Source organism: Hetaerina americana, unplaced genomic scaffold (genome assembly GCF_022747635.1).
Source record: "Hetaerina americana unplaced genomic scaffold, ioHetAmer1.1.p SCAF_9, whole genome shotgun sequence".
Taxonomy (NCBI): domain Eukaryota; kingdom Metazoa; phylum Arthropoda; class Insecta; order Odonata; family Calopterygidae; genus Hetaerina; species Hetaerina americana.
The window spans coordinates 21,941,382-21,956,789 of record NW_027287538.1 but is presented as its reverse complement, the minus strand read 5'-3'; the positions used below and the strand labels follow the sequence as shown (position 1 = coordinate 21,956,789).

General features: G+C 41.3%; 3 non-coding genes across 3 annotated transcripts; 2 read left to right on the top strand and 1 right to left on the bottom strand.

The window, feature by feature from the left end:
* The first annotated feature begins 659 nt into the window (after positions 1–659).
* On the top strand, positions 660–731 carry TRNAR-ACG (transfer RNA arginine (anticodon ACG)). The gene has a single exon. It is a non-coding gene; the product is annotated as a tRNA-Arg (tRNA).
* A 2,133-nt stretch (positions 732–2,864) lies between these two features.
* On the top strand, positions 2,865–2,937 carry TRNAR-ACG (transfer RNA arginine (anticodon ACG)). Its single transcript has one exon. It is a non-coding gene; the product is annotated as a tRNA-Arg (tRNA).
* Positions 2,938–7,763: 4,826 nt separating this feature from the next.
* On the bottom strand, positions 7,764–7,836 carry TRNAR-ACG (transfer RNA arginine (anticodon ACG)). Its single transcript has one exon. It is a non-coding gene; the product is annotated as a tRNA-Arg (tRNA).
* Positions 7,837–15,408: the final 7,572 nt, after the last annotated feature.

Here is a 15,408-nt window from a genome sequence, read left to right as displayed (position 1 = left end):
TTATGTCCGCAGAAGTGGAATCTTATAATCTCTGTCCAACTCTTGTTTCAGAAGTATTTCCATTTAAAGATGAGCAGCACGGCAATTTCTTCATTCGCTAAAGCCACTGGAGGAAGTTGCGACATTTCAGCTACCCAGAATGTTCTATGAATCTATTTCCTAGCTCCTGGTGGGACACTCATGTCATAAAGGTCGAAGGGTAGATGACAGACGAAAGGTGACTCTCGCCTGTCCATCACTGACGCGGCTGCTATGGTCATTGAGGGATGAGGAGAGGAAATATAGTTATTTAATGCTGAGCGAGGTGAGATTCTGGGATAGTGGGGATTATTGAAACGATAATTATAGAGTAATGTAGAGCGGATATAAGTGTACAGCGGATGAGAAGAGGGCCAGCGAGGGTTACCAATAATATTGAATAAAAATTTACGGAGTAACGTTGTAAATATAAAGAAAGCGATTGACAGAGATTTATTGGTAGAAGTTAAATTTGAGCCAACAAATTTGATGATCGTTCAGCTATGGATACATGCCACCAAGAAATGGTAGGAGGATAGAGTCGACAGGTTATACGATCAGTTAGAGGATACAATTGCCAGACGAAGAGTAGGGATTAAAGCTAAATGGGAAATTACTTGAATTATTTAATTAATTATGTGGGCCCTGTGGCGCAACGGATAACGCGTCTGCCTACGGAGCAGAAGATTCAGGTTCGAATCCTGGCAGGGTCGATTTTTTTTAATCACCTAAATTATGGTATTTCAGGTTGAGGTGCTTAAAACTTAAGGTGCTTTACACAAGTCATTTATTCTCTAGCATTCGGGAAAGACGCTCGTTTTTCCCTGATCCAATACTTTCAGGATACCGACGTGATGGGAGGAAACATGGGATAGTGATGGCATTGTCGACAGGAGACGAATTATGAGCTGGTGTAGCGACAGGAACATGCGCCAACAATCAAAGATACATCTTGAAAATAATTAATTGAACCAAAAAATATCAAAGAGGGGTGGTCGAAATATACATAAAAATGTAATGTCTGGAGAAACTGTATGGTAAAGAACTTAATGCAGTAAGATTAGAAGTAGAATATGACGTAGATGAACATACCTTTTTCCTGAACATAGCTTTTTCCGTAGATGAACATAGCATAAGTCCAGGGTGACTCGTTGGCGAGATAGCGCGGAACTACTAAAAAGTCGGGAGGAGGAGCTATTATCTACATCTACATGATATCCTGGAAACTACCAAGAAGGTGCGTGGCAGAAGGTGTATCTATTGCGGGAATGTACAACACCAGAACAGATAAGGTCATGTGCTTTGCATGAAACATTACTACAGTAAAAAATGCTAACATATAAATCTATTTGCAACCACTTATTTGAAAGATAGAGAGTCATAATGGGTTTACCTGTCACAGCGAGGAATTTATTAAGAACCCAGACCCTTGATAAAATAACATAAAAATACTGGTGCCTTTTTGGATTCGTAAAATGTTTTTCTCTCGGCCAATTTGCGAATGCAACAGGATTGAGGTTACGGAACTCAATAGCATTGCCAGAAAAATCCAGGTTTCAATCTGAAATCCGTATCACGAACACAACACACCCGCCTGAACTGAAATGATACAGAGTATGATGGAAATATTCATGATAGGAGGGTAATCCCAAAAGTACCCGACCCAACAAAGAAAACACAAAACATTTGGAAAAAATGCATTTATTTTTCAATGTAATATCCTTTTAGCTCTATACACTTTTCCCGTCGATGGTCAATAATTACGATACCCTTTTTATATTAAGAACTGTCTTGCTCCTATAAATAACCATTAACTGCCGACATCACTTCTTCACGGTTGGAAAATCTTTGACCACCGAGCCATTTTTTCAAGTTTGCGGACTGAAAATAATCCTAGGGGGCTAAATCTGGCGAATAGGGTGCGTGAGGTAGACATTCAAACTTTAATTCACCAATTTTGGTTTTTGCAATAACGGATTTGTCAGCTGGTGCATTGTCTTTATGAAACAACACTTTCTTCCTAGCCAAATGCGACCGCTTTTGCTTGATTTCTTCGATCAAACGTTGCAATAAGTTAGCATGCATAATACTCGCCGTTGATAGTTTTTTCTTTTCCAAGACAGCCAATGAAAATTATCCCACGCGAATCCCAAAAAGCCGACGCCATGACCTTGCCTGCAGATTAGACGGCCTTCGCCTTCTTTGGAGTCGGTTCTCCCTTTTCAATCCATTGTTTTGATTGTTCTTTTGTCTCGGATGTGAAGTAATGGACCTATGTTTCCTCCATGGTTATGAAAAGGCGCAAATATTCTGCTTTGAAAATTTGCTAGACACTCCATTGAAACGTGTTCACGACACTAGTTTTGCTCGAGTGTGAGAAAACGAGGCACCTATCTTTTCTATCACTAAGCTATGTCATGTCCGAATTTTCAGTTAATATGCGATGTACTGCACTTTTTGAAATGCCTACTATGCCTGCTAGCTCGCGCAATTTCAGTCGACGATCATCCAGTATCACTTTGTGGATTTTCTTCACCGTTTAAGGAGTCGTCACCTCATTTGGTCGACTAATGCGATATTCGTCTTGACGGGTCGCACGGCCTCGTTTAAACTCTTCTACCCAATATTTTACTCTTGTAAACAAAGGAGCAGGCTCACCCAGAGTATAATCCAGTTCGGCTTTTGCATTAGTTGGGTTGAGGCCTTTCAAAAGATAGTATTGTATCCAACAACGATGACTAATTTTCTCCATTTTCACATTATTAGAGGATATAATCGCCTGACCAGGTGTAGGTATTAAAACTATAAGTAAAACCACTTAAATTATCCATTTCCCTACCAACGTAGGCCCTGTGGCGCAACGGATAACGCGTCTGCCTACGGAGCAGAAGACTCCAGGTTCGAATCCTGGCAGGGTCGATTTTTTTAATCACCTGAATTATTTTAGGATCAGGTGCTTAAAACTTAAGGTGCTTTACACAAGTCATTTCTTCCCTAGCATTCGAGCAAGACGCTCGTTTTTCCCTGATCGAAGACAGTCAGGATACCGACGTGATGGGAGGAAACATGGGATAGTGATGGCATTATCAACAGTACACGAATTATGAGACGGTGTATTGTCAGGAACATCCTCAAACAATCAAAGATAATTTTCGAAAATAATAAATTGAACCAAAAAAGATGCAAGAGAGGTGGTCAAAATATACAATATATAATGTATGGAGAAACTGTATGGTAAAGAACTTAATGCAGCGAGATTAGAAGTAGAATATGACGTAGATGAGCATACAGGGTTCGTCCGGAAAATAAGTGTACTGAGCTCAGGAAAAAAAAATTATTACACTTTTACATATCTTAAGCTAATATTCCTCAAAATAGGACCCTTGTGAGTCGATACACTTGTTCCAGCGGCGTTCCCATTCCTGGAACGCACATCATCGGGAACCTCTCGAAGACTCGTCGTCGACCTCTTCTCTGCCCTCCACGAACATTTTGTGCCACCTAAAGATCATGTTTCTGGACATGGCTGACTCCCCGTAAGCCTGGTTAATCATACCGACAGTTTCGGTAGACGATTTCCCAAGCTTTACCGCAAATTTGATGGAATAACGCTGCTCCAAAAACTTCGCCATCGCGTTCCGTGACGTGGGTCGAAGCGTGGAGGTTCGCGTTAACAGAGCTCCTCACTACACCACAGCTCAGAGCCGACTGCCTTTTTCAGCGTCGCTTGCCAACATACCCCCCTCCAATCGCAGTCCGTCGGAGCGGTGCTGGGCGCGCTTGGATCGGCGCGCCCAGCCCAGGAGTCAGTACACTTATTTTCCGGACGAACCCTGTAGCTTTAAGTCTGGGGTGACTCGTTGGCGAGATAGCGCGGAACTACTAAAAAGTCGGGAGGAGGAGCTATCATCTTCATCTGCATAATATCCTGGAAACTACAAAGAAGGTGCGTGGCAGAGGGTGTATCCACTTCCGGCATGTACACCACCAGAACACATAAGGTGAGGAGTGGAACGAAATAAGTTTGTAAAAGATGTCATGGTAAGATTAGTAGTTCGAATATGCTGCTACTTGGAGATATATGTGTTTAAACAATTACTAATTAAAGGTAATATGCTGGCGCAGTCTACAAAAATGTAAGTCTTCTCGGAGGGTAACAGGCTTGTATTGGTTTCCCACCCCATTAGATGGAACGGGCTCGAATACCGGAGGTGACAACTTTTCAAAGGCGTCCCGATTCCTATTACTAACATGTGGAGAGCACTTCAAGTAGTGTACCCCGTCCGTCGGATGGGATTTTTAATTACGTCATCTCTTGGCTTATTTCGTTCTTAGAAACGGTCAATTCCGACGCCGGGTTTCTCCTCCCTCATCCCCTGAAAATTCTAACTTTACCAAATTACCCAACTCCCAAACGCCGCGAATGTCCTCAGCTGTCGATCGCCTCCCACCCCATCACGAATGATCAACAGCCATTATGGTTGTGCACAAACTCAACAATGGGATGATTATTGAGGATTAGCTGTGTGATTTGTAGGAATTGTTGCCTGCGATCCTAAATGTATTGCAAAATTGGTCCCACTGTAACACTGATGTAAGTATTCTTCCAGCATATATATTGTATTCATAAATGGTAGTCTACCGTTTAAGGTAGATTTTGAATGCCCAAACTCTGGAAAATGCTTACGTCCAAGTCTAGCCAAGCAAGACACAACCTGACTCATTAAACAATACAACAAGTCCCCGTATACTTCCTTCCCCCATTCATTCCGTCCAACATCTTTGCCCTATTCCTAACCCTTTCTCGCGTGCCTAACATTCTTCCCTTTATCACAGTCTTCAACATCCCATCGTCAATCATGATGCTCTGTATCCGTCTTTTCTGCCACCTTTGGATTACGTCGTCGCTTGTTTCCCTTTCTGTCCATTTCATCTCTTCCATCCTTCTCCACATACAACATATCCCAAATGTCTCCATTCTACGTGTTCAATCTTGCCTCAACGACCACGTTTCCGCGCTGTACAGAGAGTGGTAGTTACGAATAAAAGAGTGATGCAAGTAAAATTGATTTAAATCGAGTGGACGGGACCTACCAAAGAGTAAATAACTGATAACTGTGCCGACAAGGAGAGTTTACAAATTTTGGAATAGAAATATCCCCTGATTCACACCAAGTCGTTGGATTAAAAATTTCTTATAACATACATGTGGAGAGGACGTGGTAGTCCACGGTGGGTAAAGTACTGTGCATCCTCAGTCCTTCACCCAAGCTGTGTGTGGTTTTCTGGGCGGCAGATACTCCTGGAAAACCATAGGTGGCACAGGGAAATGAACTAGACCTTCTTACATTGACGTGTGATTTTCACACAGCGTATCAGGGTTTAGTGGACCTACTAAGTAAGCTCTACGTACGCTTACCTATCAAACCAACCTTAGGGTTGACAACTGTGGTTTGGTTAGGTGGGCTAAGACGTAGACAAACGGCATCTTCTCAAATATCGTGGTCTACGATATCCAGGTTGTGAGTGGGGTGGGTAAGAGAGAGGGGGAGGGATATACCGAACTGCGGACACCATCGACGAGGTGGGGAAAAGTTATGAAACACTCTCAAAATGGCGGAGGGGAACGGACTTGACGCAACAATCGTCAAGCGGAGGAGAACGTAGAGAGGAGGGAGAGCTTGGGTATTGTGGTTGGGGGGGGGTGACAAGGGAAAGAGAACGGTGGACTGGGCAGGGGAGCAGGGTGGTGAAACGTTGGGACGAGCGGAGGAATTGAGAGGAGGGAGGTCGCGGACGGGACGAAAAGAGTGGGAAAGAGGGCGGGGAAACGGGTTGTCCTGAAGGAAAGGGGGACGGCCGTGATCAACAGCGGAGGGTCCGGATATTAGTGATTTAGGAGAAGGGTCGCCAGAGAGCGGAGTGGGGGTAGGGGACGGAAGGGTTGGGGATGAGGGGTAAAAAGAGGAGATGGCCTGCAGTGTAGAGGGAGAGAGAGAGACCCCTTTCATTCCAACCCAGTTCGTGACGTGCGTACGCCATTGAGTGGACGAGGACATTGGGGTTCGTGCTGCCACAGGAGAGGGGTCGGGGTGTGGGACTGGAGGAAGGGCTTAAGGCGGGAGGGGAGAAGGGAGGGCGTTCGGTCAAGGTGGATGTTGTACGAAGAGATGGAGAGAGGAGAAGCCGAGGATGAATGGGAGGGAGCTTTTGGTTGGTTGGTGACGGGGACAATTAACCGTCATGGGGTTATAGCGGGCGTGAAAGACTTGATTGGGGGAGGAAGGCGGACGGATTGATTGATAAAAGTCAATCAAATGGCGTGGGTGGGGGAGGACGGCGGTTTTTTTTAGAATGGTAGCAGGTTGGGAAAAGAGCAATCAATATTTTTTAGCACTTTTTTTTTCAAGGTCTCGAGTTCGGCTGTGGCTCTGCGATAGGTGCCCAATTTCGCATATCGTGCCTCCACGCGAAGAGGAGATCAAATTGATGACCACATGTTAACGCGATAACAACGCAAATTTCTCATCAAAATTTAGCACTTTCTAAGAGTTGATGACGGGACTACGAAGTGCATTCCATTCAAAATATGACAAAAATCACCCAATTCCGAAGGGAGGGATCTACATCTAAATGTATGTACATAATACCCTGCATGCCACCGGAAAGGTATGTGGCAGTGGGTGCATCCACATCAGGTATGTAATGCATATGAGCAGATAAAGTCAAGAACCACGGCATGAGACAAAACTAGAGAAAACAATTCTGATATGCTGATCAATTTGCAAGTACTTATTGGGTACAGAGGAATGCACAGAGGGTACCAACGCCTTTTCTAGCAGATTAATGAAACCTGGTTGACATGTAGCTTATTAAATTTAGCCTGGACTACTTTAGTACACTACACGGAGATCACTTAAAAACTAGTTCAAAGTGTTGGGCTCACGTAGCTGGTATTGGCCACCCAAACGAAAGAGAAAATGAATAACGTACAAATGAGTCGCTGTTATTACAGTCAGGATAGTACCTGCGACATACCCTGCAGCTGGATACTTAGATTAAAAAATAAGTATTCAAACCGAGGTGATATCATGAACATTTACATCATACTCTATATCCTATCATGTTTATTCAGGCGTTCACGCAAATATGTAATTGCAAATTGATTTGTATGTTAGCATTTTTTCCGTGGTAATGCCTCATGCATGACTGTATCTCTTCTGGTGCTGTACATGCCCACAGTAGATACAACTTCTGCCACGCACCTTCTTGGTAGTTTCCAGGATATGATGTAGAGAAATCTCCTCCCAACTTTTTAAGTAGTTCCGCGCTATCTCGCCATCGAATCACCCTGGAATCAAAGCTGTGTTAATCTACGTCATATTCTACTTCTAGTATATCTAATCTTGCTGCATTAAATTCTTTACCATACAGTTTTTCAATACATTACATGAAAATGTATATTTTGACCACCTCTCTTGGATCTTTTTTGGTTCAATTAATAATTTTCGACATCTATCTTTTACTGTTTGCGAATATTCCTGGGCTCTACCATCTCATCATTCGCCTCATGTCGACAATGCCATCACTATCCCATGTTTCCTCCCATCAAGTCGGTATCCTGACTGTCTTCGATCAGGGAAAAACGAGCGTCTTGCTCGAATGCTAGGGAAGAAATGACTTGTGTAAAGCACCTTAAGTTTTAAGCACCCGACCCTAAAATAATCCAGGTGATTAAAAAATATCGACCCTGCCAGGATTCGAACCTGGAATCTTCTGCTCCGTAGGCAGACGCGTTATCCGTTGCGCCACAGGGCCTGTGTTTGTTACCGGGATTGGATAATTCTAGTAATTTCCCCTTTAGCTTTAATACCAACCCTTGGTCAGGCAATTATATCCTCTAACTGATCGTATAACCTATCGTCTTTATCCTCCCTACCATTTCTTGGTAGCACGTATGTATAGCTGAACGATGATCAAGTTTGTTGGCTTTAAATTCTTAGAACTTTAAATTCTACCAATAAATCTCTATCAATCGCTTGCTCTATATTTACGGCGTTTCTCCCTACATTTTTATTCAATATTATTGCTAAGCCTCGCTGGCCCTCTTCCCATCCACTCTAAATTACTCTATAATTTCCGTTTCAATAATCCCCACCATCCCTGCACTCTCACCTCGCTCAGCCCTAACATAACTATATTTCATCTCCCCAACCCTCAGTGACCATTGCAGCCGCGTCACTGAGGCGAGGGTCACCTTTCGTCTGTCATCTACCCTTCGACCTTTATGACATGAGTGTCCCACCAGGAGCATTTATCATTGATAACGTCAGCATACCTCTAGGGGTCATCAGATCGCATAAGCCCTTCCACCACATTAATACGTAGTCCGTCGGGAGGGATTTTGAACTTACACATGACTACCAATTTTACGTCAACCTTTTGCAACCTGAGAAATAGATTCATAAAACATTCTAAGTAGCTGAAATGTCGCGACTTCCTCCAGTGACTGTAGCGGATGAAGAAATTGCCGTGCTGCTCATCTTTAAATGGAAATAATTCTTAGTTGGGCAGAGATTATAAGATTCCACTTCTGCGGACATAGAACATTTTTCGGGTTCTCCAGGCAAAGAATCTAAGAATTTATTCTCCCATTTCTGCGACACGAATCATGCTCAGAGACTTCGACGACTGCGAGAATAAGTGTGAAATAAATTATAACCTCTGCACGATGACAACTCAGCCGAAACTGACTTTCCATGCACTAATCGTACGATATGACAACTCGCGATGACCTTTGATTGAGAAATATATTTTTCGCTGGTCAGTCGGACTGAGTAAGTATTGAAATCTACATACCTTTCTCCCTGAAAACTGCCATGGGGGAAGGCAGTCATATGTGAGGACAACAGAACAATAAGTTTGATTTCCCACGCAGCTAAAGTAGTTGCAAGCAATAAGTCCTAATCTTTTTCAACAAAGTAAGAAAGTCGATCCCCAATGTAGACCACCCTTAGAGAAATTAAAACGTACTCGTTTTGCCCTAACATGTTGGTTGATGCCGTAAAATTGTAAATTTTCATGCTTTGTATCTCAAATATGAGGTTTTATAGGACGAGGAATATGCAATGAAAATGTATGATTGAGGTGTAACATCGCTTTAGGTAGGCCACGTTTGGAATGCCCGGCGAGTATTTTGGATCCATGGGAGAAAATGTTTTTCAGGATTTGGAAAATGTTCAAGCAAAATCCGTTGTGATTGTTAAATCATTTCCAGGCTAAGAGAGTAAGCGAGATGGGAATGTATGAGACAATAGGTCAATAGGCCCTTGATTCACAAAGGGAGTAGGCAAATCATCTATGACCTATTAAAAAGATACAGGACACCCGAGTTTTCTTGCGACGCTAAGGGAATTATTACGACACCAAAATATACGAGTGCTGTCCAGTGACTAACCTCCGTTATGCTATATAAAATATATTGGAAAGGATGCAGAAAATTTATCAGTTTCACCTGAAAGCTACATATCTCTACTATTTTATACATATTCACCAAACAGATTTAAACATTTTTCATGTCTCTGAATTAGTTTTTAAATTCATTCAGCAATAAAATTCTGCCGCCTGAGATCGCAGCCAAGCGATGACGGCGTCTTGAAGTTCCTCGTCGAGATGAGCACAAAACATGTTATAGGATAACTTTTCAGTCCTGTTTCCATGCAATAGAATCGTAGAAATCTGTGACAAACTTTCTAATTATTCCAGATATATTAAAATGCCCGTTTTTACGAACTTTTCGTCAATTTTCAGGTGCAGTTCATTGTACACCACAGACGGACGGCCACGTCTGTCATCATCATGAGCATTTATGTTCACTCTTAAGCAAACGACAGCACTGAAACACCACTCTTGTCAATCATCACATTTGGTCCATACAGAGCTAAAATTTCCTGATGAATGTCAGCAGGTTTGAAGCTTTTTATCAGAAAAAACCTTATCACTGAACGATCTTCAAATTTTTAGCGGAAATTTCAAATGTATTGCTTATTTTGACTCGATATTGTAAACAAATGACAAGCGGCTCGATCTTCTAACCGCTGCTGGTTGAGGCGCTCTGACCTACTGTGTGAGTCAATACAGCGATCATTCGGCTCCATCCACTACTTCTCACGCTGCACGGAAACGGAGGTTACTCTCTGGGCAGCCCTTGTATATAGATCGATTCGACCACTTTGGATGAAATAAGATAGAGATTGACACGTCTTGGACAGACTCAAGTGCACATTCTTACCTCGCACGACACAGGCAGTCATAAGACATCGAACCCAAGCACCTGAATATATTTACTAAAAGACATGTAATAATTTAGTCAATTATATTACGTAATGTATGTATATGTAGGCATGTTAGTGTATTTTTGTACGATTGTTCTTTTATATTAACTAATATATATTCAAATACAGGCATGAATTTATAGTTGTATATATACGATATGGCTGGTACCAACACACTTTTACTTCGTTTCGTCCCTCCATCCTCCCTTGAGGCGGCTTGCGGGGTATGACACAGACGTAGTTACTTCTTCCCACCTTGCCAAAGCCATTTATTGTTTCACATATGCCCATCTGTTCCTGAGATTCATATTCCTCGTTTTGGGAGAGGAATCCAATTGCCTACACTCACTCCTGACTTTCACGGTCGAACCCTTCCTTTCCTTCGCTTTTAAACGACTTCACACTTTTCGCACATGTAACAAATAAATAAATACGTACATAGACTCGCACCCATGCTATCAACATACATAGACTCGCACCCATGGTATCAACATAGCCAAACCAGATAAACTCACTTCTGATTTACTTCCTATTCATTGAGGCACGCAGAGCATGTAATAATTCATTTTTATTAGGCTGTAACGTTCTCGTAATGATTTCTCGTATTTTAGAGATGGTAAAACTCGAAGACACACGATTGATAGAGATTGAATTAGCTAACCCCGGAAGTTTTCACCACCCTGAAGTATAAATCTATATCTACATGAATTACCCGAAAACCACCAAATAGGTGCGTGGACGGGGGTGCAAGCACCAGTTGGGAAGGATAAGGGATGCGGGGAAGAGAAAGGACGTTTAACGGGGGGGTAAAAGGGGAGAAAGCACTTCAAATCCCTGAAAATACGTGCATTGGGGTGAACACATATAAAAGTTTTAGTGGGAATCTTGGTTTTAAAGAAGTGTTAATTTTTTACACACTACAGCAATGTAACCCCAAGAGTGTGCATTCAAGATTTCTAACGAAGTCTTATAGGAACCACGGTTGGGAAATTGGGTCCGCATGGCATAAAGAGTTCGCATCCCGATCCTCAAAACATCCCTTTATAGGCGTGAACCCTTATTTTTCGCATTCCGTGGTCTCTGGATTCCCACATGCGACACAGGAATTCCTTGGACGCTGAGGCGTTAAGGGGCAAGCGATGGACAACCGAGGGAGAAATTAATAGGGCATCTTGGAACCCCTTCACTGGTGGACACACCCCCTACCCCTCGGCGAGAGCCCAGCCTTCCTCGAGCCAGACCCTTAATTAATGTTAAACTCTTTAAGAGAGGGGAGATGTGAGGTCCAATTTAAAAAGGTCGGAAAGATTCCAGAAGATTCGTGTAGTCGTTTGAAGGAAGACCAAATTGAAAGATTTAGATCTGAGCGGGATATGGATCAATCACTAAGGGATGGAGAAGTAGGTGCTATTTAACTTGGGGGTTGAATTATACCTTCTATGCCAGATGAATGAAGTATATAAATCGTATAGATGTAAACGGATACGCCACAAGCCGAGTTAAGGACCTATGGTTGGAGGTTTTCTGACACCAAATATTTATTTATATAAATTCATGTGTGCAAATATATGAATTATTATTATTATTAATATAAGTAATATACCGCTTCAGGGAGGTTTTGGATGGAAACAAAAACCGAATAAATCTCTTGCCTACCAGAACAAAAAACTACCCGACATTCTACTGAACAACAAAGCCCCTCTTCATCTCCGTATACGTCCTTGCTCTCTTCCTTCCATCCAAAATCCCTATCCTATTTCTGGCCCTTCCTCGTTCTCCCAAAATGATTCCCCCTATCACAGTCTTCGACATCACATTGCCAATCAAAACACTCTGCACCTATCTTTCCGGCCTCACTTTGATTTCTCCCAATAATCCTCTCTCCTCCCCAACCTTACATACCACCTCCTCATTAGTTTTCTTTTCAGTCCATTTCACCTTCTCCATTCTTCTCCACACCCACATTTCAAAAGCCTACAATCTACTTCTAAAAACCTGCTTCAGTGACCACGTTTCCGCGCCGTACATAGCTACGCTCAATATCAAAGTTTTTACGAGCCTTTTCTTAACATCCTTGCTCAACGTTTCTCTTATCAATTCTCTCCTCCTTGTGAAAGCCTCTATGCCTAACCAATTCTTTTCCTTGCGACCCTACTACTTTGACTATTGTGGTCCAAAACGCTTCCGAGAGACGTAAACTGTTCCGTCTGCTCTAGTTTTTGCCCTCCTATTTTAAAATTTTACTTAGCAATTTTCTTTCTGGAAAATCGCAAAACTTTTGTTTCATTGATATTGATTCTCATCCCATACCTGTCGCACTGAATTTCCAATTCATTCAGCAATGCTTGCAACTCCTTGGCTGACTGACAAACTAAAGCTTGGTCATCAGCAAACCTAACTGATTTTACGAATTCCCCGCCCACTTTTATTCCTACCCCCAGTTCTTCCCATGCCCTTTTAATCATTTCCTCCCCATATTGGTAGAACAGCATCGGTGATAATGGATAATCTTGCCTTACTCCTCTTCCTTAGGTTGCCCATCCGAACTCTCCGTCGCCTACTCACACCTGAGCAATCTGAGAAATGTACAGATTGGGGATCGGTCTCCTTTCCCTCCAATCTATTCCTATTTTCTGCGAAATATTCATTAGTTATTCCCATTTCACATAAATATAAATATACTACATATATATATATATATATATATATATGTATATATATATATATTTGTATATATATATATATATATATATATATATATATATATATATATTTCTATTGTAAAACATTAATGGTTCAGTACTTCGTCTAATATTTCAGTGATAGAAGTCTAAATTATAACATTGTGAACAAATTTCATAATTTGAACACCATTTTCGCAACACGAACAATTTAACAAACACCGTTCCGTGCGGCAGTTATCGGCAGCAAGGAATGTTTTAAGGCAAATGGTTCAATAAAAATGCCTTCATATACATAATCTACAACTATAATAACATGAAAGTCACCGGGAAGGTGTGCGGCAGGGGATGTCTTCTACGCATACAAAGTGGATGGTAATATTCAATGCTGATGTGAACTATGCTCTTGAACACATGCATGCATATTTCAAATTGCAATAACCACGCTCTGCATTGTGTAAAATGTACATATTCTGGACGAGGACGGTATCTATTTATCGTCTGTGACATCCTAAGAAGATTGGTAACCAGAGTATTACAGGCATTAAGTTTTTCTATTTCATCAGAGCTTGAGATTTTTAATAATCATATAAATAATGTTAACCTTTTTCGTAACTCGACATGCACTGGAATTTTACTAAACTGACGATGCCCAGTTCATCGTCAAAATTTCTCGGTTAATCACCAGCGGCTCAATAGTATGAATGGTGACCTGACACCCCCTACTACAGGTCCTTGCGACTGCTTGCGGGGTAGTATGCAGTGGTAGATATTTTTTACATCGAGGACTGAAGCACCAAGGGTAATGGAACTTTATGCAGCCATGTCATGTAAAACAGAACGTTTCCATCCACACGTTCACTGTGAAAGAAGTCCGTTGTTAAATCAATACCTTTGGGCTCAACTTCGTGAAATCGAATCGCGTTATGAAGATCGAATCAGTTTTCTAGAGTTTTCAGGCGTAGGAATGCTATGTTTCGCAGTTTTCTACAAAAATAGCTACTTGAAGTTTTCACCCATGTGATTAAACCGATCGTATCGGAATAAACTTTTCCTATGATATCTACAAACGTTTTCATTCTACCCTCGAGGAGGGGCACACAACTGGGGGAGTATTTTCGGCTTCAATAAAGTAAAAAGGAATAAATATTACTTTCCCAAAATTACTTTTCAATACCTTTTCTCCTAAGAGCATAAAATAAAATGTACTGTATGTTACGTTTCGGTCTTGTGAGTTAACGCAATTGATTCCAATTTCTACATGATTTTCTAATCAACTGCCAGGAAAAGAGAGTATAAAATTATTTTTGTCCATAGTATATGAAAATGGCTGGCCACCTTGTGTAGATTTTCTAGACCCTCTTCTGTCTTCATTTCCATTGTTGTCAAATTCTCCACCGCGTGGCCTTTAGTTCGAACAATAGTGGATGATTATTTACGGTGGAAATTACGGGTGGAAATTTCTCTACTACTTATTATTATTACTTACTATAAGGTACCGGTTATCCCTATCCTAGAATACTCGTCCATAGTATGTGATCTATATGAGGTGGGACATATTAATAAGATAGAAAAAGTTCAAAGAAAGGCAGCAAGATATGTACTCGGAAGGTACAAAAGAACAGATAGTGTCACAGAAATGTTAGATATACTGAAATGGGAGAGTTTGAAAAAATAGAAGAAAAAGGAGTAGGTTAGGCGCGATGCATAGAATTGTTAAAAAGGATGAAGCGTGGGAAGATTTATGGCAAGGAATAGAAAAGCCTAACTTTAAGGGAAAAAACGAACATAGTTTCAGAATAAAAATAAAGGATGCAAAAAACTAATAAGAAAAAATACTATTTTTTAAATAGAACCATAATTGATTGGAACCAGCTGCCTGGAGGTTTGTTTGAGCCCTTTCCATCGAATTTTAGAAGTTTTAAGAATAAATGTAAAGCAGCCACTGGGTAATAAACTTCATTGTAGTTATTGTTTGTATGTGATGTGGACGGCATTTTGAATGTGATGTGGAAGTTTGTTTGTATTTGATGTGGAAGTGTCATTGTATGTAAGAATATTTTGTCTCTGTTCTGTTTTTCTAGTGCGTGTATGCATGTAATTTTCGTTGTAAGAGTTATCTTTGACCAAACTTGACCGTTGCCATTAGGAAAATCGCCTAATTGCAACGTAACTGTAAAATAATAATAATAACTCGTATATAACAATGGTAGACGAGTTACTTGATATCTATCTCTCCAGCTCTGCAAGACCTGTCTTAGTTTGGTGGCAGTCTATCGTTTTATGTCGTTGATGTCCATTTTCATTCACTCCTTTTCAGCATATCCGAGAACTTCTACGGTGGGAAAAACTAACATTCGTTTGAAACAGTTTTA